A 26924-nucleotide genomic window follows, 5' to 3' on the forward strand; every position below is an offset into this window, starting at 1 on the left:
TGTGTGAAGCCGCCCAGGGAGGAAGTGACTGCAGCGGCTCAGCTCCAGGATTACCACGCTGTGTGTTTTTCGTGGAAAGATAAAAGTCATTAGGGTGAGGAGGCTCAAGCTCGGGTCGCTCGGGGCTCCGTTCTCCGGTTCCGCTAAATGAAGCCGTCGCAGGATTTTGCACCTTGAAAGCTGTGCAGCTCGTCGAGACGGCGCAGGTATGAAAACACGACAGGAGCGTTTCCCCTCAGAGCACGGAATCTGCGGATCCTTCCTGAACCGCGTGACGTCAGCTCGGAAACATATCTGAGTACATAATGATATTCATATCTGATATACTGCAGTCGCCAGCATTTCTTAACACACTTCAAACACACCAGCTGAGTCTGGTGCGTGTGTGTGTGTGTGTGTGTGTGTCCTCCGGGAGCGTGTCTCACAGACGAGGCCGCTGTAATTAAGGCGCTGGACTGAGGAGCTGGTTATGATTCTCTCGCTCATCATTTGCCAGGTTATTAAAAGGTGAGACTCACAGGCGGGTTTGTTGTGATTCAGAATTAAAATGTGCAGCGTCAGTGCGGTGGCTGATCTACCGGCGGCGATGGCTAATGACGGGGGGCCGCCGCGGCCCCGCTGAGCCGCCGTCCCTCACCTCCGGATAATGAAGCAGGTTTGGGTGAATAGAAACGGACGCAGCGAGTCGTTTTCACTGGTTTCCAGTCAGAAGCTAATAGACTTCACTCACTCGACGGTGACCATAGATTTGAATATCAGGTTCGTTCCGCTGTGTCGGAGTGCAGAGGTCGCTGACGGTCGTGACCTGGAGGTCACAGGTCGCCGCTGTCATGCCCCCAGTTAACCCTTTCATCTCCAGCTGCTGCGGCCGTCGGCTGTTCAAACAGGAGGAAAATCAAACCTGCGGGTCACGTGATCAGCTGTGGAGCCGCCGGGCCTCTCCGCCTCTTTTCACTTTGAAGTTTTAATATTTCTGTTTGCGTGTCGTCGCTGGACACGCGTACTTTTATTTCAAACAAAAAAATTATTTTTTTCCAAACAATGGACAGATGAATTTGCTGTTCTTCTCCATTTTTCCACACAACAGCCCCATTCAACAGCTACTTTCATCAACTGTATCTGGATTTTATATGATGTAGATTTCACTTTAAACAAATACAGAAAGATAAGAGAAAAGGTGCCTGTCTGACTCCCACAAGCGCATTGATTGCCTGAAGCGGTGGAGACGAGTGGCAGGAGAAACCCAGAGCAGGAATGAATATTAAGTTTACTGATTGCTGACAGATGCAGCTGATGTTGAACTATTTTCACAGCAGATGTTTGTTTCTCGGTGGTTTATCCACTGGATGGCTGTTTTATTCTCTGAATAAATGCATTTAATGGTTATGATTGCATTTCTCCTGTCATCTCGATTTATTTTATTTTTTCTTTAATATATATTCTTGTATGATTTTAATGACGCTCTCTTCACTTGCTTCTCTCGCCTCACTCTGCAGTTCCGCTGCACACAGTCTGCAAACAAAGGCGATATCTTTGAGGATGTGGCTTCTCGTTATTGATGAGTCGGACCGAGCGGTTTTCAGAGCTTTTTCCACCAGGAAAGCAGCACAATGGCGTGACAAATGGCACGAGAGGAAGACGCATCTCTCACAGAGCAGCAGGAGAGATGGCCGTCATCTGCGGTTATTATGTGGAGCTCTGGACGCGATCCATCCTTGTTTACCATCGCATGGGAACACTGGGCAAATGTCAGACAGATGCTTCAGAGTTCATCACAATAAACCATTTCGTGGCAAGAGCTTGTCATCCGGTGTTCTTACAGACACACACTGGCTGCTGGGACTCACTTTTCAAAGCTCGACTGTCGCCCTCAACCTTTTGCAGCTATTGATCAGGGATGTCAAACAGATGGCCCGTGGGCCAGAACCAGTCTGCGGCAGGGATGACCTTCACCGGTGGAAAAACGACGCTCGCTTTAGCTCCTGTGTGAGCGGAATTCCAGTGCCAGCCCTGAGCTTACACATCAGGCCACTAGTTGGCGCTGCGTTTGCTGTCAGGGTCATACCGTGATGGTTAGTGGAGCAGTCGGCGGTCTGAGAGCGCTTTGCTCTGTTACTCACACACCAGCGGTGACGGCCGGCTGACCCCTGCACGGTGCTCAGCCTCCGTCCGGAGGTGATTCAGAGTCTGAACCCCCCCCCCCAGGACACTCCAGCATGTGGTCAGAGCGAGGCGGGAACCGAACCACCCACACTGGGACCGGCAGGCGACCCGCTCTGCAGACTGAACACCAGCCTGCCAAAGGTTGGAGAGAGCTGCAGGCGTATCGAGGATCGGAGATCGATCTCAGGTCTCTGCAGATTCACCAAACAAAGCATCAAGTTACAGAATTTGTTGTATTTTTTTGATGCAACAGAATTTCAATAGAAAATCTGAGCCAGGTTTTAGTTTATTTCAAATATTTTGAACCTGAAAGGGTGTCTGAGAACTGCCTAATGGTGAGATGCCCCTGATTTCTCCTTTAACGTTTCAGTTTGAACATCCTTATGACGGAATGTAAAGTTTTGAATAACGTAGCCAAACCTCTTTGCACTAAACCAAAGGAAGAGGTTTGATTTGTCGTTGTGATGTGGAGGTTTCCACTGGGAGTGAGCAGAATGGGAACGAGCGAGTTAAAGGAAGGAGTGAGCGAGACGAGGCTGGGTTGGTTTGGAGAGGTGGAAGCAGTGAGAGAGGAGGAGGATTGGAGAACCCCCACCCCGCCACCCCCATGGGACTTGAATTGGTACGAACCCCAAACGCTGTATTGTTTTCTCTGCAGCTCCAGACTCCACTTCCAGAGACGCGCTGGCTGGATTTCGCTTTCTGCCACTGCTTTGTAAATGAGTTTTTTGTCAGCTGGAGCCGGAGGTCCATCAGAAAGTGACCTTTTCAAACATCCAGCCTCTGTCAGAATTGAAGTATGCAACTGCATAGTTTAATTCTGACTTGCAGCCAACAGCGCTGACTTGTTCATCACCTCCATATTTGCGGCCCAGACAGTGCACGGCGGAGGGACTCAGCCAATCCGTCTGACTCGCCCATCTTTGCACAACATTTTTCACCTCCTGCAGAAGAACCCGAGATGACGTGTCAGACTCCTTCCCACACATTCCAGCTCTTTTTCATAATCCTCTCTCTCTCTCCCTCTCTCCCTCTCTCTCCCCCACTGTCACTCGCCGTCTTATTCCTCTCCTGTACTTTTGAACTTTCTCCCCCCCCTTAATCCCATTTCCTAAAATGGCCCTGTGTCTCTCGTCCGGGCTGCAGCGAGAGAATTAAAGCCCAGCTGTTCGCTTCCCGGCCGAGTGTAAACGAGCAGAGAGGAAAGTAAGCAGAGATAAGCAGCGGCAAACACACAGAGGAAGTGAGACACAAAGGTGCGAGAGGGGTTTGATTAAAGTGGCTTCGCCAGCCTGCTTCATAACTTTCACACGCCGGCTCTCACCTCTGCTTCTTTTCATGTTGTTCTCTGTTGATCTCTGCTTTTTTTCCAATTTGCTGCGATGTTTACGTCGCCGGCGGAGCCCGGCGCGTCGCCGCAGACCTCTAATGAAGGTGACATTTGCTTGGCGTGCGCGACGCGGCCCCGTCCTCATCAGCGAGGGGGAAAACAGACAGCGCGGGTCATTTATTCAATTGTTTACTGACAAGCAACCTTCTCGTCTGGGGATGAATTCCCGTCGTCTCTGTGAAGAGCGCCACGCCGGCGCCGTTACGTCACCTCCCGGCCCAGCCAGGGGGAGCTCAAGTGCATCGTCAGGCGCTTCATATTTTCCATTCTCCACTAAATTGTGCCTGTCAAGCATCGATATTTTCCTCTGATTCTTGCAATTTCTCCAATATTTCACCCTAATTTCCAATCTTCCCGTCCTGCTTACATATTTCCCTGTAAATTCTAAAAGATTATACGTCCTCACCGTTTCTCTCCGGGAACACAGGTGGCCGAGTGGAGAGCATTAACTGGCCCAGATAAAGAAGTGCTGGATATTTGACTTTGTTATGGATGGAAAGAGACAGGCGGGCCGTTTCTCCAAGTTCCTGGTCTGCATGTTGCTGTAGAAATACTCTTTAGAGAATCAGTGAAGGTACAGAAAGTAAAGGTTCAAACAATCAAGTCATTTTCTTTTTGGCTCTTTATTGATAAAAGATGGCTGTTTGAAGGGATATTCCATGTTTTTTTTTGGCGGCAGGAAGGCATAAACGCAAACATGCATCTCAGTCACATTTGCAATTAAAGCTAGGGTTGGCGATCTTGGAAAACTTGCATGTATTCGAATGTAGCATCTCCCCAAGGCTCCACCTAGCTCCGCCCAGCTCCCACCCCATTGGAGGAGCTCCCGCTGTTACGGGGGACAACGCACTGGACGCGGAGGCGCCGTGGACGGAGTTTGTGATCGCTTTCCATGTTAACCTATCCACCGCGCGCGCCGGCTCAGCTTCGTTCTGTTTTTCACGCGAGCGGCGAGAGCGCGCTTGGCAACGCGCGCACTGAACCAGGGTCAGTGCACGCCATTGAAATGTACGCGCAGAGGGCAGGTAGAACGGCGAAGGCATTTGATTGGTTTACAACCAAGATGTCCCGGCAAGACTATTGGTTGCTGTTTTTCCTGTTTTACTCCTGCTGTAGATAGCAGATATTTTCCGCTCTGCTCTAAAAACACGCTATGAATTGCTTCCCATCGGGTCATAAAGATCATTTTAACCAGTATTTAAACATTTTTTTTATCTAATTCAGATCGCCAACCCTAGCTTTAATATTCCCAAACTCTACATGTCAGAATGACACAGGTCGTGATTCTACTTCTATCCTAGTTTTGAGTCAAGGACAAATCAGCTTTTTTCACAAACTGGACTGAACCTCACATAAAACGCTATGAGTTCCTTTTATAAATGTTATTTTGAATTGGAATCAGGATATTTTGGCCTTTTAAATGATCAAGGTAGAGAAAGAAAAGTGAAATGTTGTCAGAAAAATCAATACACACCTACAGATCCCTGAAAATGTACTTTACGCAGTAACGAAGCAGAGATGCTTTGTAGCTGTAATGATATAGAATAAACACTAAAGCTGTCCAGTCAATCTTATGTGTTGGTTTGAAGGCCCTATTTACATGTTTCAGAAGAGTTTCCCGTTTATACAGTCACGTTTTGAAAACAATGTCAAAAAATGCTGACATGTTTGGCACAGCTTGGTAGCTCTGAAACTACGAAGTCCAGGAGAATCTGGACTGGGAGTCTTCACACTCTGAAGGTTAAGTTCTTGTTCATCTTCTGAGTGTGTGCAGAAGAACTATTTACTGCACTGCAAGGAGACGGAGCTCGAGCGTTTTCAAAAAGTTGAGTTTCAACCACTGTTGTCCCATTACGCAACAGAACTTCTTTTTCACTTGAAAATGTTGTGCGAACGGGGCCTTAGTGAAAGGAACCAGCAGCCCAGCTGTGTAAAGCTTGATGGAAGATGGATGGACGGATCAGAAAATGCTCATATTTTTGTCACTCTGGCAAGGCATTGACGAATTACCCCGACCGTCAAAGTAATATTAGTCCTCTGGCTGTTTTTCCACGTGCCTCTCATCTCGAGGTTGAGACCGTCCCACGGTGCGTTTGAGGGGCGTCGTCCGTCTTGACCGCGGTGCAAACGATGAGGCAGCAAAGCGGAGCCGTACAGACGGATAAAGAGGACCGACGGCCGTGCGAGAGACACCCGGCGAGACTACTTACACTGCATCGGGCTCAGGGGAAATCTAAGCAGGCAATATCCAAAGCCAGGCGCGGCGCTCCTGCCACCTCAGCCCCACACAATTACAATACTATCTGACAAAGATATTGAGCGCAGATCCCTCGCCGTTTCTGCTGCAGTTTCATATAAAAGCACGAAAAAATGGTATTAGCGCCGGTTTATTGGGAAGGAGGGGGAGTGGGCGGGAGCGACGTGACGCGGCGGAGCAGGTGCTGAGCGAGAGGAGCAGCCGAGGTGACGGCGGCGCTGATCGTCCCCGCCGAGGCGGAGGGAGCGCTGGTGAAAAGGTGACCTTTACCTGCCCGCCACCTCTGAAAGACTCATGACTGACCTTTCCCGGGTTGCAGTCTGAGCGGAGACGGGAACAGCGGGTGTGCACGGAGGGAGGACGGATGGCGACAAATCACCATCCTGTCCTGCCCGGAGAAACAGCGGTTCAGGAGAGGTTCGGGTCTCTCGGTAACCTTTTGAAACCAGGCAGTCTGAACGCAGGAAGGAAAACACACTGTTCAGGTGATACTGTTGATTTGTACAATCTCTCTCGGGGTTTGTTCCTTCGTGACGACGGTAAGTCACCACCAGGAACTCGGGAACCTTTGGGGAGTTTTCATGAAAAATTTCTAGAATAACAAAGCAAATTGAGCTTTATTGACTTGAAAACACTGGATCTGGAAACGTGAGGTCAGATTCCCTCTGAGAATTTCAATCAGGTGCAGCGAGAAGACGATCAGGGAGTGCTGTAATAACTGTAAGTACACCTCATTCTCAGGTCTTGGTCCTGACGGGACCTCAGCCCCTTGAAGTCTTGCTCTTGAGATGATCTTTTCTTGCTTTGGACTCTTGACTGTTGCAGACTATCGATTAAGACTCAGAGCTTTGGGCTCCTCCATGGTACAGTGGTTCGCACTGGAGCTCAATTTTGGACCAACTCTGGGTTTCCAGGTTCCCTCAGAGACGCCTTCCAGCTGCGTTGTCACCGCCTTACCCGCTCCGTCTTTACAGAGGCTTTTTTTTTATATGAAATATCTGCGCGAGCGGTTTCATCCACTCTTTGGGGACGTTGCCAGATATACGGGTGCTTTTGTGCACCTTCAGGCCTTCTTTGGGCAGATGGAGGAGATGAAACGGGATCATGAAGCACCGGGGAAAACGCCTGCGGAGTTTAGGAGGCGTCAGCATTCTCTGCAGCAGCCGGCAGGACGGGATGCTCCTTAATAGGGTTCGGCGTTCATGAAACATTGCGCCGCACGTCTGAGAAGCTCGCGCTGTCGGTCATATTGGGAATCCTGCCATTAAGCAATACACTTTTTCACTGTAAACAGGAGATGCACACATTTCTGAGCAAGAATATCCATTTTCTATATATGATATGAACTTTTCCCTGTTCGAAAACAGCCTTCTCTGCCCGTGAGTCATATCAGTCACCTTCCTCTTCTGATAGTGTCCTCATTTGAATGATTTTTTTCGGTCCTTTCCAAATTAAAGACGCTCATTGTTCTCTCATCGTCTCCTCGGGGCTCTTTGAGGATGTTAAATCCACTTTTTGACCTGACTTTACCTTTCCACGCTCGCTGCAGTCAAGCATCAATGGCCGCCGCCTTCCACTGCTTTCCTCCTTGGAGCATTCAGTGTTAACCTTTGACCTGGCGTTCTGCTGAAATCCAAGCTGATTAACAGTTTGTGAAAGACTCAGCCTCTTCTTGGGGTTTAATTTGAACACCTCGTGTTGTGACGGCCGAACATGGACACGTTTACGTGAGCTGCAACTTCATTGTTTGGCAAACATGGCGATTCTACTTAGAAAGCTACGAAGGACATTCCTTGAATGCGTCCTTTAAATCTCTTTCAGCGGCTCCAAATTACTTCAACACAAAGAAAGAAGCGAAACCCTCACAGATGTGAAAATATGAAAATATTCCACCGTGAGTCTCCTCCTGGAAACCAAACCGCTTTGAGCAGAGACGCAGAGTCGAAAGTCTGCCGCCCGGGTCGGAGCCGGGTTTACGTCTGATAACTTCTGACATTTCATTGCTTCCCATAAAGGGAGTCTTCTTTTCACCGCTCGCCGAGGTGAGAGGACAGGGTCGCGGGGAGAATAAAAACTAGCGAGGATTCGCTGCTTGGCTCAAGGACACTTCAGAAGAGTGTGTGTTTGCAAACAGGGGAGTCTGATCTCGGGTCATCCAGCGACGGAATGGCTTTCATTCTGCATCCTCTGGCTTTAATTTGGACTTTTTTTTTCGTTGAACAGTTTTCCCTTCTCCAAGGCTGATTTGAAAAGCGAGCTTCATAAAAATGTTAACCTTTGATTTTGACTCGCCAAAATACTCCAAGAAGAAATCACACATACTCCACGCTCAAAAGAGAGACTCGCCCAGGCGGCTTTCACATTCTGGAGCACAGCGTGATCGGACCACAACGAGCACACCTGGACGGGAATGTGTCGGTAAATACACTGCATCGGCAGCTAGTTTTACTTAAACAAGAGGATCCTACATTCCACTGTTACGTTAAGGAAGAAACGGAAAGAAATGTCGGAAAGTCAAACGTTGTGTTACGATCAATAGAAGGTTCATGAAGGAAAATGAAGATATTAATGCCAGAACAATTTTAATGGTTTGTAATAAATTAAAAAAAAGACAGAAAATGACTGATTTGGGCTTTTTCATTCCTGTTATTGCCTCATTTTTTTAAAACCACAGTAATAATTTTGGTTTGAGGGACTTACTGAGATGAAATTAAAGTATTATTTCACAGTTGTACCTTAAAAAAAAGGTTATTAGAATTGCAGCTTCATCTGAAACCAGAGCTTTATAACCTGTAAAAACCAGCGCAGGGCTGCTTTTAGTGCGAACGGACCTCCGACAGCCCAGAAACTTCATGTTTCCTCCGAGATTAGATCCAATTTACGAGCCTCATAGTTGCACTTGCAGGCCTGGGGTCAAATCTTTTCCCATTCAATGAATTCATAATGTAAATCTACTGCTCCATCAGTAAATGGGAAGTGCAAATGTAAGACTAATATATGATTTAGGGAGACGGTGTTCTATACATTCACCATCAATAATTCACCGATGTGGATGCAGCTGGGTGGTGGAGGCTTCATCTGAATGCAGCCTGGATTCACCCTCCTCTCCCGACACATTGGAAATAACATGTCTGCAGTATGCGTTTCAATAGTTTCTGCGTTGTGGATTCTCCACAGCAGGACGCCGTCGTGACGCCCGGCGGTCTGGCCGTCCGGCCCCTCCATCCCCGAGCAGGAAAGGTTGTATGAGGGCTTATTTGATTAATTGATATAAAGAAGAAGCCTTCAGAGTCTCTGGTTAGGTGAATGAGCTCAAAGCTTCATGTAGAAATACTGAAACAAGCATGAAACAAACCAAACATTTACATTCAGTAGAGTTTGGTATAAATATTTGTGTTTTACAAATAACAAAGATCTTTTCTCTGTTGAGTCGTGTCCAGTTAGTTAACAGAAATTCAGTGAATTAATCACGGTAAAGTGTTTTTTCTTTCATAGTTCATGTTGACCCGTTTACAGAAAACGGATCATTTCTGCCTTTTGAAAACGAAACGGTGAAATCCAGACGGTCAGCCTGCCGGCAGGGAGTCAGCGCTGTTGGTGTGTTTTATAATGAAGCCACACACACCTGCCTGCAGAGAACAATCAGCTTTAAACTGGTTGATAATGAGACTGAGGGCTGGACGATACGCTGGAAGTTAAATTATATCAACATTTTCATAAAATTCAGTATTGAATAATGCAGTGTCGTTTACATCAATGTAGAGTTTTGCGTTACAGAGGGAGTCTTGCGTGTGTGTGTGTTCATCGAACGCTTCTTCTTCGGAGTGTGTGCATACTGCCGTGTCTTCGTTGTTACACACACACAGTCAGACTGTGGCCACCGTACCCTCTCACCACCACCTCCACCCCCCTCCTCCAGCGTCAGTGGGCCGCGGCGGCCTCAGGTGAGCCGGCCGGCGGCGGGCTCTGCGTCCGGGGCTTCGCGCCTCCGCCCGGCCCCCCGGGACACCCCGGAGCCGCTGTTTAAGTGAAAGTCCTGTTAACCCCCATTACCCTCTGCAGCTCTGCACCGCAGGATTAGCTGAATACAAATGGCTCCTCTCGCTCCCTCCCGCCGCCGCCGCCGCCGCCGCCGCCGCCGTCCACTGAAGACTTGCTGACAACCAGAAAGAGTGAAATATGATTTGGGGGCCGAGCGGCTGTTTGCTGCATGCTAAACCGGGCCCTGCTGCTCATTATGCGGCGCCTAATGGCGGGAATACATTAGCAAGTGGTGTGAAATCCTGAATCGGAGGAGGGTGATGAAGCACACGCTCAACATGTTACAATAGCTGGCTGTCATGTGACCTTGGCTCGCAGAGGCTCAGATCACGATGTGGAACAAGGGAGGAAGCCAGAGGGGCTCGCATCGCATCGCAGGCCCTTTAATAATTGATCATTCGAAGCTTCTTTGTATTGCACTTGGTTTTAGAGCCAAATCAAAAGGCATCGCAAATCAATGCGCTACAAGCCAAACACTCCTGAAGCCGCCGCGGCGCCGCGAGATGCCGCCGATAACGCCGGGCGCTCCGCACGGCCTCGGAGAGCCGGGGCGGCGTTTAGCCGCCATCAAAACACGCCTTTCATCCGCGGCTTCCTTCGGTGGACTCATCAAAGGTTGCGACTAACCGCCGTGTTGTTTCCTCGTCTCCAATCAGCCGATCGGCTCGTTAAAACATCATCAAGTCCTCGTTTCAAGTCAAAATGTTTTTCAATTACAGCACGAAACAAGAGTGATTAAACAAAAATAAAACAAGAAGCTGTTAAATTAGAAAAAAAAAGAAGAAATTAGTCAAAATACTTCATTTACTCAGTCAAATTACAAATTCCAGATTATTGGCTGCCTCCAGTAAAACCAGAGAAAAGCGAAGCTCCCAGGACGTTCATTAAAACTGAGGAATTCAGGGAAACAAATCTGAGGATTTAACTTCGTCTGTTTAACTCCAACAGCAGAATATCAGAGTTTTAATAAGAAATATTTTCAGACTGAGATGAATTTATGGCTTCCGCAGCAGTCACAGCGTTTCCTCTCAACTCTTTAGCAATAAAAACGTTCAGATGAAAACGCATCGTTTTTACCTTTTACCTAGAAATGATACTGATTCACACGGAAACACTGGCAGTGGTGTGTTTAGCGTACCGAGCCGTTTTTAGCCATTTTAACAGTTTTTTTTTCTTCAGCTGCATTAACCTCAGATGAGTCTTTTTAAAAATGAGTCTGGCCTACATATACATTAATAATTTATTTACACTTAATTATGCGGAAGCTGCAGGGAGCGACGTGCCGGCGGTGGATCGACTCTGGAGGCTAAAAGGAAAAATCCAGGGTGAATTTCACAGCTGATTGGCTCTGATGATGTGGAGCCGCGACCGTGAAGCTGACGGTGCGGCGGTCTGACGGGGCGGCGGTCTTACGGGAGCCGCCTGGACCTCCTCCAGACCCCCGGACGGACGGATCTCCCTGCTTCACGTCATTTCTGCCACGCCGCTGTCAGCGTGACGAAGCTCTCATGTTACATTCGGCCCGTCGTCAGATCTGTGATCAAGGAGATTTTCTTACTAATTCTGAGAAGACCAGATGTTTCTGGAACGTTATGAGTCGCTCTTACATTACAGCTCCTCTGTGGTTAGTTTTTTTTTTTTTTTCTTTTTTAAAGATGCAGAGGAAGGAGATTGAAACATTCAAACCATCAATAAGACTTTTAATTAACTCTTAATAAGGCTTTATTTCTGTTTTGTGAAATTCTGAGTGTATTATCACACACCACAGGCTGTGCAGAGCAGTAATGCCTGCAGTAGCAGTGAGCAGTCTCTTCCTGCGTGTGGAGTTTGCATGTTCTCCCTCCTCATGCACGGGTTTTCTTTAGACACTGGTTTTATTTTCTTTGTTACGGCCCGGAAATCGTCCGCTGTACTTCATCTTGCTGTTCACAGATTGAATCATAGTTACGTTCATGTTATTTAACTATTTCATATTTGCTGCTTTTCTTTTGTGCTGCAACAGCAACACGTATAATCCTCCAGTCTCTATATTCAGCTCAGTCTGTGCCGTTGGAAACGGATCCTGAGTTTAGCTCGAGGTTGTGTGACCTGAGTTTGAATCCCGGTTTGAATCTGGAGTGGAGATAATTAAACATTCCGAGTTTGAACTTCTGTTGTAAATCATGCTGCTTTATTCAATCCACTTTTCTTTTCTGTGTAGCGTGTCAGGAACAATCATCGTCTCTCAACCCGACCAAGAGCGAAAACCACAAAGAAAGAATCTTTCTTTTCTCATCTCTGCTTTTCTGTTTCGCTCCAAATCCTGTCCTCTCCTCTCCTCTCCTGCCTCCTCCTCGTCTCTCACTATTTTTCAATTGATCCTCTGATTTCCCATCATCCCCTGCTCCATCCTCTCTGTCTCTTTCACAGCAGCCAATATGAGATTTCCTGGTTGATAGAGAGTCACAGACACACTGTGTGTTAGCCTCCCTGTCCGTCCCTGTGTGTGTGTGTGTGTGTGTGTGTGTGTGTGTGTGTGTGTGTGTGTGTTTTCTGTGTGGTATGTGTATTTATTTGTTTAGAAAAGAGGAAAAAGTAGTTTACTGAAGGCCCGTGTGCGTGCGTGTGTGTGTGTGTGTGTGTGTGTGTGTGTGTGTGTGTGTGTGTGTGTGTGTGTGTGTGTGTGTGTGTGTGACCACTGGCTGTCACTCTGATTCCATTTCGGCGGGAGACAGAGATGCTGCAGATAACAATGTTGTGTGAGCTACTGTAGCGCCGGGCTTGTGTTTCACTGGAGCTTCAATTAGAGTGAACCGGCTCCTGGGAGAGCGGCGGCAGCCGTCCGCCATCCTACACACACACACACACACACACACACACACACGCACACACACACACACACACACACACTGTCCGTCCGCCATCCTGCAAACACACACTCTATTCCCCAAGACTGATCGAATGGCTCCACGCTACACAACACCCTGCCTGACAGCACACAGCCTGATGGGAAACGAGAAGAGGCAGGCACACACACACACACACACACACACACACACACACACACACACACACACACACACACAGTTCTTGAGCCACTCTCATTCATATGACATTTTCAAGCGAAAATATAAAACATTCATTGCTCTTTGGGGCCCGTTTCCACGGCAACGACACTCGGAGTCGCTGAAAACGCAACTTTTCGAAAACACTCCTGCGGTGTGAACGCGACACTCGGGGTTGTGACGTGCACGGCTCTTCGTGCACGGCTGCATCTCCCGAGCGAAAGCTTGCCGGACCCCGTCCTGCCTGGCGACTCCGTGCTTGTTTTCTGAGGGTTATTAATCACGCTGGCGTCTCTTATTCCCCGCAGACCGTACAGAACGTCAGTGTCAGGCGACGCCGCCTCCCGGGGAACGGGCGTTCCGGTGATCCTGCACGGCGGCGGCTCGGTTTCCTCCTCAGGTCATAAACTACATCTAAATGTTTACAGCGGAGACATAAGTGGAGTGAGTCTCGGCGGGCCGTCCGGGGTTTATTTAAAGGAGGAGTAATCAGCAGCCATTGTTTAGACTCACCGAGGCAGAGATTTACATCCGTGCTCATTGGACGGCAGGATGAGGCCAGGCGGTGGAGGACGGACGAAATTCAAATTATGACACATTAAAAACACTTCTCCTCATCAGTGTCAAGAAAAAAAAGCATATTTCCGCAGGTTTTCCGTTAACGGAGTTCTTTAAATGTCCTGTGTGCGACCGTGTGTTTCTCCTGTGAAGTTCTGGGTTTATTCTGTTATTGATGGATGAGGCTTCATTACATTCATATTAACTGATGATCAAAATTAGGTGAAATTTCACTTTAATCACATGTAAAAATTCCTTGACAAGGTTTATAACTTAAATCAACTCAAATCTGTGAAATAGGCTTAAAAGAAATATCAAAACAGGTGATGAATGGATATCAGCCGTTAACATCAGACAAGTTTTGCTTATCGGCCGATACCGATATCCGCAGCGATAAACGGTACGTCTCTTTGAAACTTGGACAGTTTCTTAGTGCAGCTGATAAACTTCCAGTCAGTTCCCTTTAAATCAGGGGGTCAAAATCATTTTAGTTCCTTCTCCAATGGACCAGAACAGTTAAACGAGAACACAGTGCCATAATAACCTTCACATTCAAACCTGAAAGATTTTCTTTGACATGAAGAAAATGTCAATAAAGAAACCTCTTTATTTAATGCTAGCAAAAATACAGAGTTCTTGTTTCACATAAACATTTATTTCTGAGAGCATCTGTGATTCTCCTTTAAAAGACGAGCGAATGTTTCCACATTCAGATCGAATAAACCGCTCTTCGTACGTTTACAGGCTGATGTCTGTTGATAAATCTCTCATCCGCTGTCGGTGGATCTGGATTCTGTTGGATTCGTTCGATCTCGCTCCAGCGGCGCGAGCGGCAGCTGGACTGCAGCTGTTAATAAATCATGGCGCCGACGGCTCGCTCGCCGCTCTGACAGAACAATGCTCAGAACACTTAGCATGGCAGGAACGGAAATGGAGCCAAACATTCAAAGCGTTGTTCAATCAAGTGCAGTTGAATCGTGTCCTACTTTTCAGACGAGCACAAAGGAAAAACTGCAGCCGATCGCCCCTCTTCTTTTTGTTTTTTTTTTTTTTTTTGCTGTGTTTGTAGTGATTTTCAGGTGACGTCCAGCTGAACACACACTAATCTGCAGGACGCCTGCTTTGCTTTTCCACACTGCTGCTCAGAGAAGCTGCTAACCTGCTTTTGCCTCTGCTGCTGTGTAAAACAAGCCAAACCCTGTTTTTTTTTTTTCTTTCCTCTTCAGCTCATGCTGAGTGTTCCCCTCTTCACTTGTTTACTCGTGATAACATGACTTAAGTAAACTCTGCGAAGGGCTCCGTCAGTGCTGCATGAAAACCTCAGTGTTTACTCAAGTCAGCGCTCTTTAATCTTGACACGTGAAGAACGACCTTAATTTCCTCTCTTCTCTCTTCTTCTGCCCGTGCAGCAGCTTTCTGGTGATGTAAACACCTTCGTTTATTGCGGCTGCTTTCAAATTGCCTGAAGTGGCTGCTTCAGTGATTGTGGGTTGAAGTAAAATGACTGTGCACACACACACACGCAAACACGTCTGTGTACGTTAGAGGTGTAAAAGATGCAGCAGAAACGGGCGTCACTCTGTTTCCACGAGACAAGGAGACGGGTTTAAGACCAATAGTTTGAAATATTAAGTCGCGTTGCGCTGCTGCCGTGACAAGTGTGCAGAACTTAGCCTGCGATTTCATCACAATTTAACCTCAATGAAAATGCGAGGCAACAGTAATTACCTGCCAGCTCCTCGTCATGCAGACACTGCAGAGAAGAAAAGGAGGAAACCTCCCAAGAAATCAAGAGGGGGAATTGATGGGAGCAGGGAGTGCGTATAAAAACAAGACCTGTGGGGGAAATGGAGACAATTATATATAAAAAAAAAAGAAGTGTTAAGTGGAGGGGAAAAGGAGACAAACAGAATTTGATGGAACTTAAAAGGGATTGTAGGCGGAGGACGGCGGGGAAAGATGGCTGTGATGATAGTGAATGGAGAGCTATAAGCCAAAACAGCATTCTCCTCTGACAAGTCCATTTCTCCTTTTAAAGAATTATAGGACTTTTATCTCTTTGAGCGGCAACGCTTGTTTCGACTGTGACAGGAAAAAGCCATAAACCCCCCAAAAAGAGGACAGAAATGGTCTGAGGCATGTTCCTATAAGAACAAAATACTGCGGCGCTCTACTGGTCGCTTCGCGTCCCGACTCTGCATCCATTTAAACTGTCTGATCATCGCAGCGCTCATCGCCACGGGACTCAGAAAGGTTCCCGCCCAGGAGAGCCAAACGCTCCAGGAATATCATTTCTAATGAAAATGTTTCAATGCGGCCATGTTGAGTGATGCCAGGTCGCGTTTACACCTTGTTTCAGGTAAAAATGCATCGGTTTTTTTTTTCTTCTGCTTTTGTTTCAGAAAAAAAGCAACATTTTGAAAATGTTAGTGGTGCGCATCTGTTAGTAACTTTCCACGTAGATGGAGTCAAATCATTTTTGAAAAGTTCCACCTGGGATGCTGTTTTCTAAAAGTTTCCTGTGTGTCCGAGCAGACTTGAGTACAGTCTTCTAAGTTTTCCGTTCTCACTTGAAAACGGCCTCAGAGTGCCTCTTTAGCTCTCCCTCCCTCATTTCTCCTGAACTTTCCCAGTTCCTCATGAAAACATTTCGCTCTCCGACACTTGATGAAATGAATACTCTCAATAAATCATCAGATAACACAGAGAATGTTCCATAAATCTGTCTGAAATGTCTCAGAAAGCAGCGAGCCTCAGCTGTCACTTTCACTACTGCTTTTCACACGTATTGAGATAAAAACCACATTTATGATCCCAAAATTGTTTTTGTCGATTTGTTTTGGATATATATTAAATTTAATGATCAATTATATGTACTTTTCAGTCAGTAGGCTTCAGTTTGCATAATGCTGCATGCAGACAAAATGATTTTTTTTATGCCACAGTAAAAGGGAGATAGCACATCACCTCTTTTCACTGCACACTTCATAATACACGCCACTATCTGCTTTTAAAATACGAAAAATGGACTCGAGCAGAAGCATTAGCATCATTAATAAAGAGGGGTTGAACACATTTAACAGGCCAGACATTATCTTGAGCGATAAACGGCCTGAACATAGATTTTTGTCGACGACTGCCATAGCAACAGGTTTCTGTATCATCCCTGAAGTAAGCAAGCCTTTAGACATTCGCCGCTTTTGAAACTGTGTAAAATGCAAAAACAAAAACGTAACAAACCCACCTTTGCATTGAGAGAGTTGCTGAGAGTGTGGATGTGCTGCGGCAGACTTCAGCGCTCCACTGCACCAACAAATGTCAGCCTATCTCTGCTGAGGATTAACAATGGATCTTCACGTCTCCATTTTCCTGCTGTCTTCCATCTATATCTCCCCCTCCTTTGTTGCTGCTTTGTCAGGCATTGTAGCTCCAATCTTTTCACCTCCCACAAATTAAGGCCTGCATTCAGCCATCAATCACCAAGTGCAGCCTTAAACAGAACGGGGAGATAAAGAGGCGAGGGCTGCAATGCTTATTTGTCTATCAGCTGCCTCCGCCAGACCAGCCGGCTGAATCACCGTCGGCTCGTCAGCCGCGGCCTTGTACTGTGTGTACTGTGTGTTGCTCGGCTGCATTTTCGAAGCCGCGGCGGCGATTCGGCCGTCGCAGTGAGGCGCGAGGTGGTTTGCACGCTGCTTGCTTACCTCTCGAGCGCTGATCCATGAAGACAAACTAATTTTCTCCTCCAGCAGTAATGAAGAATGAAATCCTTTTGTTTAACGGCGCTGGCTTTAGCACACAATTGTCTTTACTTCTGTCTGTGCTTAGAGCAGGTCAAGTAGATTTTCTTAAGCACCTTGTGCTCTCCCAGCGAGACAGATGATTCGTTTAAAAAGCCATTGGAGCGTGCATTGTGAGCTTGCTGCCCTTGATACTCCGCCTCATGACGGCTATTCACAGGCGTGTGCACGCCCAAGTGGCTGTTAGCATAAATATACAGACACACATCCAAAGATGCACATGCACACAGATAGCTGCATGAGTATATAGAGAGCAAATGCGGTTTTAGGCTCTTCGGATGTTTTGAATCTTGTCCATCAGGAAGAAGTACGAAATCACAGTGCTGATTGTCACTTCCTCCTGCGTACAGGCGATGACCTTGTTGCTGATGCATCACATTTACTTTACGTCCCCCAACCACCAGAAACTGCACAGCCAGACAATACTGAGCAGCACTTACATGAGGCAATCAAGAAAGATCCGCATCTTATTCTCTGTATGTATGTGTGTGTGTGTGTACTACAACGTTTTCTCGTGTTGTGTTTTGGATTAAAGTGAACTCCAGTAAATTGAAGTGAATCAAAGTGAACTACGGTTCATTAAAACGAACTACGGTTCATTAAAATGAACTGCGGTTCATTAAAATAAACTACGGTTCATTAAAATGAACTACAGTGCATTAAAGTGAACTACGGTTCATTAAACGGTATTGAAGGCAGGTGGAGTGGATTGCGGTGCACTGAAGTGAATCAAAGTGGATTGAGGTGAACTTAGCAGTAATGAAGTGAACTAAATTGGATCAGAGTGAATTGAAATGAACTGAAGTCAACTGAACTGTGTTGAGGTGAATTGAAATGAATCCCAAATGAAATAAATTGGATAGAAGTGAACTTTTTGAAGATGGCTGTCAACACTTTTAACCACAGGAATTTCCTTTTTGGGCCGATTTGAATCATATCAGAATATAAGGAAGTATTTCAATAGGAAACTGTTTGCTAACAAGGTTGTTTGTGCTTCTCTGCATTACGTTAAGTCAGAATAAGCGTCTGTGAATGTATCGATGGATAAATTCCAGAAATAAGACCGACGTTCTTCTGTTGCTGTCAGCCTTTAAAATGAAGCTATCATTCTCCTCCGGCTGGTTATTAAGCATCCTCAGGTTTTCTGGATTCATCTCTTTTCCTTTACGGGGAGCGATTATCATACAGTGAGCGCTTAAGAAAAATGAATTTACATTTCTATCAGCACTTCAGTCAGCTTTCCCCAGACTCGCCCTTCTACTTGGAGAAGCAGGAAACGGCTCGGTTGTTAACAGAAGGATATATAATAGCCCTTCATTAGAGCGCTGGCTCCAATCCAGCGTACCTGAAATTCATCTGATCCTACCGATAAATCTGCTCAAACGCCTGGGTCAAATAAGACCTGTGAATTATTCAGTGTTTGTTATAACCGGTTCTGCAACATGACCAAAGCGCACGCTAACCAGACACTGAAGCACCGCTTTGATTCGTCCTCGCGTCGCGCAGCCCTGCCTGTTGTTTAATTTCACCCTCGCCATCTGGCACACGCATCAGATGAACTAATTATTTAATGCTACCCCAAGTCTGCTTTCTTCGTCTTATGCTTTGCTTTCCTCCCACTTTGCTTCTGTGCTTCGGCGCCCAGACGTTCCTCCATGTTCTCCTCAGTGTTTCGTACCATTTCTCTGTCGCTGCATTCGCGGGAAAGCCTGTCCTCTTCAGGTTAAGGCTGTTTATTTAGCCAAACGAACAAGGATGTCTTAATGATGCACCAAGAATGAGTTGCTGTGACGGTGTTATTATTAATCTAATTATTATTTTTGGTTGCAGCAGCAGCTTCCTGCAGCATCTGATGCCTCCCCTGGTGTTAAAGGGGTCAGCATCAATCCCACATTGCTTCCTGTGGCTCGCTCGCTCGCTCGCCTCCCAACTGGCCGGGATGGATGTGGGATGCAGCACTGCCATCCAGTAACATGGCAGATGTCTCTCGCTGTGTGATTACTCAGTGTCATGTAGGCGGTGAAAACAGGTGACACGTTTATTTGCGGGGCGTTTGCGAACAAGGCTCCGGCGATTAGTCATCATTTGTGCAAATGTTCCCTCGCTTCACTTTCTCCTCTTCCCAGAGAGACCAGTTTCAGTTTAACGTTGGCATGATGGGTCCGTTTGACTCGTACACCGTGAGACTGGAGCGTATCTGTTCACACTGAGGGGGAAACTTCCTGGAGCTTCTGTTTGGTCCTGATGTGTTCCTCTGTGGGAGACTTGATTCTCTCAGCTCCTGAATTCAAAGCCAGCCTTACCGAGGCGGCGCTTTGTCTCCACGTCTCTCCAGGATGTTCACAGAGAGGTTGTTGAGGTGTAGTTCAGGTCAGGAAGGCCTCAAATTCAAAGATGAGCTGCCGGCGTCTCTGCTCTTCGCAGATGATGTTCTCCTTTCACTGCTGTTTATTCTCAATCTAATAAATCTGTGAAAGTGGAATTTCTCCAGACTCAGAGAGGTGGGAATAGCTACATGTTGGCTGTCGTGGACTCTCGTGGGAGCTGAGGTGTGAAGAAAGACTGAGTTTATAGGTCAGTTTGGATTAATGTGTTCATCTCTGGTCAGGAACTTTGAGTCATGAGTCAAAGATCGAGGTCACAGATGCAGAAGAACAGGAAAATATGGAAAGGTGAAATACAAATCATGTAAAAGCTCTGCCATATATTTAATTTCAACCCTTTAAGGGGAATTTAATCACACATTTCTTTAAAGTAACCATTATATGTGAATAACAGTAGCAGAACACATGATTAAAAACACAAGGACACCAGCACCATGTGGAGATCAGGCTGAGATCAGCAGACTGCGGAAGCTTTCCGAGGACATCCGTCAGCATTTTAGTGAGTATAGAGAGTTCATTTAACTGTATGTTGTCAAGTATGATGTGATTTTAGTCAGTTTCCAATACATATCGATCGGATGAAGATGTGCCGTTTCAAAATGACGCATCTTTAAATGTTCTTTAAAAACGTGAAAATATTTAAATTCTCCAGTTCAAACTATGGTGCCCTTATCAAAACGGTAAACTGTCAGTGTTATAATAGGAGCTCAGTCATGGATGAATGACTGGATGGACCTTAAACATATGTAATATCTGATTCTGTCACCTCTGTTTACCGTTTTGTGCCGACTTGCGCCTCCGAACGGTGCCCTCCTTGTTAACCTGGCATTTAAACCTCTGCTTATCTGGCTGTTTTTTTTTTTTTGTTTTTTTTTCTAACTGGGGCGACTCCTCCTAATGAGCTTCACACAAGACCTTTTTAAAATTGATGAAAGAAAAAAAAAAAGAGGATGTGGAAAGCAGATAATGTGAAGGAGCCTGAGAGCCGCTGATGCTGAGCGGTCGTGACGGGGATCGCCACATTAGCAAGTCTCACGCCCGACAACCTGAGAGGAAATGACAAAATGATGAAGAGTGATTCACTAATAAGTGTTTTCCTATTAAAGAGAGAGAAAGAAGAGCTTTTCAACCAATCCAAACATGGAGGTTAGTCTAGCAGGCGATACAAACAGCCCCCGTCTCCAGTGCGTCACGCGTCTTGAGGCTGCCTCCGAGCCGGAGCGTATTTGCAGTTCAGCCGGCGTTTCTCACCAACTGTGTCTAATGCATGTGGCAAACAATGCTGATGCTCGCCGGCAGTGGAGCAGATCCGCTATCTGCTCCACATTAGCCTCCCTCTGTGTTCCCAAAGTCTGTTGACCCAGACGCGTCACAGATCTACAGGTAGGCCTGCTCTGTGTGTGTGTGTGTGTGTGTGTGTGGTTAAATAATACAAACCAGGGAGCGGCACTAGTGTGTCTCACAACGGGAGCACATGTGGTGTAATGTGTGTGAAATTCCACCCCCCACACACACACACACACACACACACACACACGGCGGTGTGTCTGGAGGGCATGCTGGGACACGGCGTGCAGCAGCTGATGTGGCACTATTGATGGCTAATGAATGTACACGCTGGATTCCCCCCAGGTTTCACTTCACTACAATCTCCAGAGCCTCTCTCCGGCTCTGCAGCGCATACGACGATTAATATTCATGGTGCGGCTCCTCCGCCGCCTGCAGATGCCCCGCTCCGGATCCGCCGGGACTCGCTCGCCCCGACGCCAGCATTACACCCGTTTACACACAGCTGACTCCGTGCCGGGGTGTGTGTGTGTGTGTGTGTGTTCCGTGCGCGGGTTAAGGTGTCTCGCTCAAGGGCGAATTTGGCAGGTTCGGTCCCGCCGGGGAACCGGCGGCTTCGTCACGTATTCACACCCCCAGCTGGTAAATACACGTTTAATGCTACCGAGTCAGCAGGGGCGAGCGGCGCTCAGAATGCACAATCACTCCAGGTGATTCACTTTGAAGCAGCCCCGGTGTGTGTGTCTGTGTGTGTGTGTGTGTGTGTGTGTGCGAGCGGCCCGGGGGAAGAGTTTCAGTGTCGGCTCACACCGTATGAAAGACATCAGCGAGCTTTTAAAGGGTTAAGGGTAAAATAGTGAGAGCAGAAGGAGAAACGTGGAACTTTCTGTGATGTTTGAAACCTGGAAGAGGAGCAGTATTTCCTCTGGAGGTCATATTTCACTCTTGAATTAAAAAAAAAAACAAAACATGAGAATTTGAAATAAAAATCACTTTTGAGCTGAAATGAAGCAAAACCAACATTTTTTATTTGATGCTTGTTGTAAAGCAATATTAGAAAATAGATATTCATGATTAAATGTATAGAATCAAAAGAACTGAGTGATTTTATTTAGAATTTTTGGTTTGTGGAGCAAAATTTAATTAAATCTGGGCTTTTTATATCGCTTTTTGAGACTTTCTCCATTTTTTTTAGATATGACTGTTGTGAATTGGGGTAGAAGGTGCATGAGTGGATGAATTTATTTTGTGAAGTGGTTTGATAAAATCATGAAAAACAATGAAAACAATGAAACATCAAACTGCTTGGTATAAATTCCAGATGTTTTTAATGGAGAGGAATGCACAGCAGTGATCACAATGACACAATCCAGACGTTTTCATGACCCTGGGATGGTTCAAACCTGCAACACACACACACAACACACACACTCACACATTTTCCCTGTTTTAGCTGAAAGTCTGATTTCCAGTCAGATGAGATAAATGCTTCTCATCGCCGCCGCCGCCATGGATTTTGGTGCTGGTTCGCAGCAACGTGGTTTAGATACAAAACAAACTATTGATTGGTGGAGACTTTTTGCCGACTCGGTGTTTTGCGGCGACATTCAGCGATTGTACCGGGAGGACGGCGTCGGCGAGCGCCGGTGCTAATTTCCCCGCTGACGCAGGAAGTGCAGCCGAACGCGAGGACTTCCTCATTCTGGCGCTGATGCCGTTACCATGACGCTGCTATCATTACCGCCGCTCTGCTCTTCTTCCATAAAAATTGAACACCACAAGTGCACACGCCTCTTCTCTGGGGATGCTCAGATGCATCATGGGAAATCTATAGAAGAGCCAAAGGTGATGTAGATAAGGCGGTTCGAGGAAGTCTGGACGTATCTAACTCACAATTACCACCAACCAGCAGAGAGTGTGTGTGTGTGTGTGTGTGTTTATCTGAGGTGAAAACTTTCATTTTTTTCATTTTATCAGTGTCAAACCATCAAATGCGTTTCCTCCTCAAGTTTCCGGGTTTCAGATTTGAGGATAATTCGCTGAGTGTTTGCCTCGCCGCGGAGTTTTGTGCTTGATGACACTGCAGATTCAGGTTCCTGCGCGTGGTGAGGTGTGTGTGTGTGTGTGTGTGTGTGTGTGTGAGCTGCTTGTAAATGATGTTTAAGCAGCAGCAGGCGAAGTGAGTAACGGGAATTTCTAAAGCGCCCGGGGTGGAAAGCTCCTTTTACTGCATTTAAATAATCAGCAGCGCCGCTGCTCTCGCCGCGTCCCGGCCTCACCTGAAATGTGTGTTTTTGCGTCTGATTGCATTTGAAGTGATTTCTGATTCAAAGCGAAGCGAGGAAACACAATCCGCCCCGAACAAAGCAGCCGTCGTCATTACACCCACACTCTAGATGCTCCTGCACGCACACACACACACACACACACGTGCGCCCACACACTCGCACAAACTGCCACTCGCCTGCGTGCACAAAGCTCAACTAACTGTTTGCAGAATTGATTTCTTATTTAATTACCAGACAAGCAAATTAGTTTAAATGTGAAATCCCACAGCCACTCACGGGGAATTAAAGTGCTTCCAAAAGTTTTCAATCGAGAGCAAAACGAAATTTTCTCTCACGGTGATTGGTTATGTCGCTGAGAGGAAGACTTTATGGCTCTTTTTTTTTCCCCCAGATTTATGTATCCAGCAAACACAGCGCCTCCCCGAAGAGAAGCAGAAGAGCTTCATCACGTCTTTAATGCTGAATTCAGAGGAGGATGCAGTGCGTGTTTTGAATTAGTGCACCTTTGGTGGCTGCTGAAAGCCGCTTCTTTAAGTCGTCAGTGGATGAAAGAGGATAACGACGGCGTCGGTGACGGCGGTGCCTTCAGGGACACGACGGATGCATGAGTCAGATTAAATGGTAATCTGGGAAAACACAAAAGAAGCGTCTCAGGCTTTTGTTTTCCAGCCGTTTACTAATGATAATTTCATGCAAGTCAAGCATGTACAATTAAACTATAAAATGCATTCAGTTCATATTCCCAGGAAGAGTTTTTAACCCTCATGTGAGAAAGATCAGGAATCTTTTTTTTTTTTTATAATCTTGAACTCACATCAAACAACTTGCAGGTGAACTTCCTGATTACTGAACGGATTATTTCCTCGGTCAGCTGATCAGACCTTTCCTTCTGATCTGAGGATCAAAATCAACGATGTTAAGTAGATTAGTTTTAGTCTCTGACTGTTTAGGTGAGGTTTTTTTTTAGTCAAAACAGAAACATTTTGTTGTATTTTGGGAGTGTGTTTTGGCGAGCCATTGAAAAAGTAACGTCTTGAAGATGTGTAGACGGCGGAAAGCACAACTTTTCTTTCACACTTTTCACACACGACCACAACACACAGAGGTTCTGAGTGCCATAATAAGTAAACCCTCAATAGAGCAGGAGCCCCATAAAAGCACAAAAACCAAAAACACACACAGCACATGTAAACATGCATATACACACACACATACGCATTCACACACACACAGAAAGGAAAACGCTACCTAATCAAGACGTGATGAGAAAATGCATGTTCGGCTTATTCCTCAGTGTTTTCTGTCAAACCTGAGAATCTGATTTAGTGTAAATTAAGACAAAAAAAAAAAAAAAACATTTTTCTGTGTTCATTAGAAAACGAAAGCCTGCTGTTGCCCTGTGCTTTATCTGTTACTCCAGTTACTTTGAGGTAAAACCTTGTGGATTTGTGAAGCAGCAGCAGAACTTTACAGAGTCAAATCCAATAAGCTCGCTGGGTCCATGTTTCATTTCCGATCCAGATCCAGATGTGTGATATTTCCAGGTCTACATATGAACAAAATGCTCACGTTTATCCCAGCAGAAAGCCTTTTCTCATTTAACCGTGACGGAACGGGCGCTGCAGCGGCACCGATCAGTCCGACAGATTCATCCGTCTCCTCTTCTCGTATTGCCGTTATATTCTCGCCGCGCCGTCGCCGGATGACTGACAGCGTTTTGTGTCTTTCTCCGCTTTTTTATTTTGCGATGAATCTTTCTGAGCGCGAGGCGACATGCGGCGGCACTTTCTCACCGGAGAACTGCTCGGAATCGCAGAAACCCGATTGAGAAAAATAAGATCCAATTACTCCTCTGACAATGGGAGAGGGGAGTTGTGGGTATTTGTGACGTGGGGTCATCATTATTCGCCGACAGCTCGCCGGGTTTTCGGCGGCGAGCGACAGACAGACGGACGGAGCGGAAAGCGCTGAGTGGAAGACGTCGCCGTCTTCCCCTGATTGTGAGCGCCGCTTCCCGCCGCTCCGGTCGGCGTCGCGCCCGTCCTCCCGGTTGTCGAGTCATCACATTTCCGTGGAAGATGAGATTCGCCGTTGCCACGAAGACTGATGATCCCCTTTAACCTCGGCCGCTGAAGCACTTTCCCCGCCTCGAAGCGGCAGCGAGCCTCTCCGTCTGAGCCGTCGCAGGGCCTCTTGTCTCCGACGCTGAAGTGCTGTTGACTTTGAGCGTTCCAGTCTGGGGAGGTCGCCATATCAGCTGAGTGACTGGAGGGGGGGGGATCATTTTCTTCAAGTGTTCTCAAAGTACGCTCAACAATCGTCTCCCAAGGGCGAACTGGATGGCGCTGTCAGACTCGTCTGCCTTTCTCCGCTTTGTTGGCTCGGAGCTCGTAACACACTCAGGAGTGTCGGGTTAATGCTAATCTCTCACATGGCTGCTGGCTTTGATTATCTCTCTGGAACGCTTTCTAACTGTATGTCTGTAATACTGCTGTTATTGGTGTTTTGAAAAAAAAAGCTGTTAAAGGCGTTAAAACAGACAGAAAGGAGGAAGAAAGTAAGATCTGACCCATCGATGGGTGGGAGTGACTGAATGTCTTCCTGTCTAATACGTCTCAAACACAGAAAAATACACATTCAGAAACGTCTATAATGAGAAAGGCCATGCTGTCAGTGGTAGAACATGCAAACACAACACATTAAGGCTGGCCAGGCAGGGAATCGAACCATGGATTCTCGCCGTGAGACCAAAGTGTTTTTCACTCTAAAGATCTGCCTGAATACTGATGATTGATTATATATTTCAGTGATGCACCAATATGGGTGTTTTTAATTCAGACTGTCAGTAGTTGTTCTTTCCACTGTGTGTGAATCGGAGGTCGGAGGTCGGAGGTCGGGCGGGGGCTCGTCTGCATGGGAGCCGCGGCGCTCCGGTGTTTGTTGGGATTAGCAGATGGAGTTCCTCACTGGTCCCGTCGGGTTGTTCATCAGCCGCTGCCGAGTCGGCGATTTTATCGGTTCCTGCTGTCAGCAGCGTTTATCTTTTAGAAACCTCCAGCCGTTATCGCGCCGCGGCCGCTGAGCGTTACCCACAGTTCCTCCCTGCGCAGCGCCCGTCTCATTTTCCCTCCGAACGCGGCGTCTGGTTGACCTTACATCCCTCCTCCCTTCACGCTCGGGGGAAGAGCTTTCACCTCAAACCTAATGAGTGATGGGATTTTTACTCAGGCCCGGCTTACATGACGTTTTCTATTGAGGACCCAAAACTTTAGCTGCTTCTTATCAGTCCGATAAGCGAAACTGGTCCAATATGAACAGAGGATATTTATTTCCGTCTGGTTCCCAGGAGTGTGGGTTCGGGTTGATTTAAGTTTAGGGAATGTGCAAAAAACCAGTTATATTTAATGCCATTGTTCTGATAGTTTTGATTTAAGCAATTTAACAGGAGTGACGTGACTTGTGTTGTTTTGCACTTTGCCAACTCAAAATATCGGCCATCAGCCTCAACATTAGCACTGGATATCTGTTTAAAGAGAAACCTGGAGACAGTGAGTTTTTGCGTTTTACAGCGGAGGTCATCGCCATTTCAGGTCAACCTGTTGACTGAAGTCGGCTTTAACAGACCACTTTCGTTAAGAAAGCAATGTTTTGCTTTACAATAAGCAGTTAAAACAAGAGTTGAATGTTGAAAACACAGTGAGAAAAGCTGCAG

General features: G+C 46.6%; 1 protein-coding gene and 1 long non-coding RNA gene across 3 annotated transcripts in view; both read left to right on the plus strand.

Annotated features, from left to right (window-relative positions):
* The window catches only part of samd12 (sterile alpha motif domain containing 12), a 93580-nt gene that overhangs the window by 57737 nt on the left and 8919 nt on the right, over positions 1-26924 (plus strand). The gene's annotated exons all lie outside the window — the stretch shown is intronic.
* On the plus strand, positions 19124-24456 carry LOC115380879 (uncharacterized). Its single transcript, XR_003930372.1, has 3 exons — positions 19124-19393; positions 21513-21517; positions 24446-24456. It is a non-coding gene; the product is annotated as an uncharacterized LOC115380879 (long non-coding RNA).

The sequence above is a fragment of the Salarias fasciatus genome, chromosome 22 (assembly GCF_902148845.1).
Source record: "Salarias fasciatus chromosome 22, fSalaFa1.1, whole genome shotgun sequence".
Lineage (NCBI taxonomy): Eukaryota > Metazoa > Chordata > Actinopteri > Blenniiformes > Blenniidae > Salarias > Salarias fasciatus.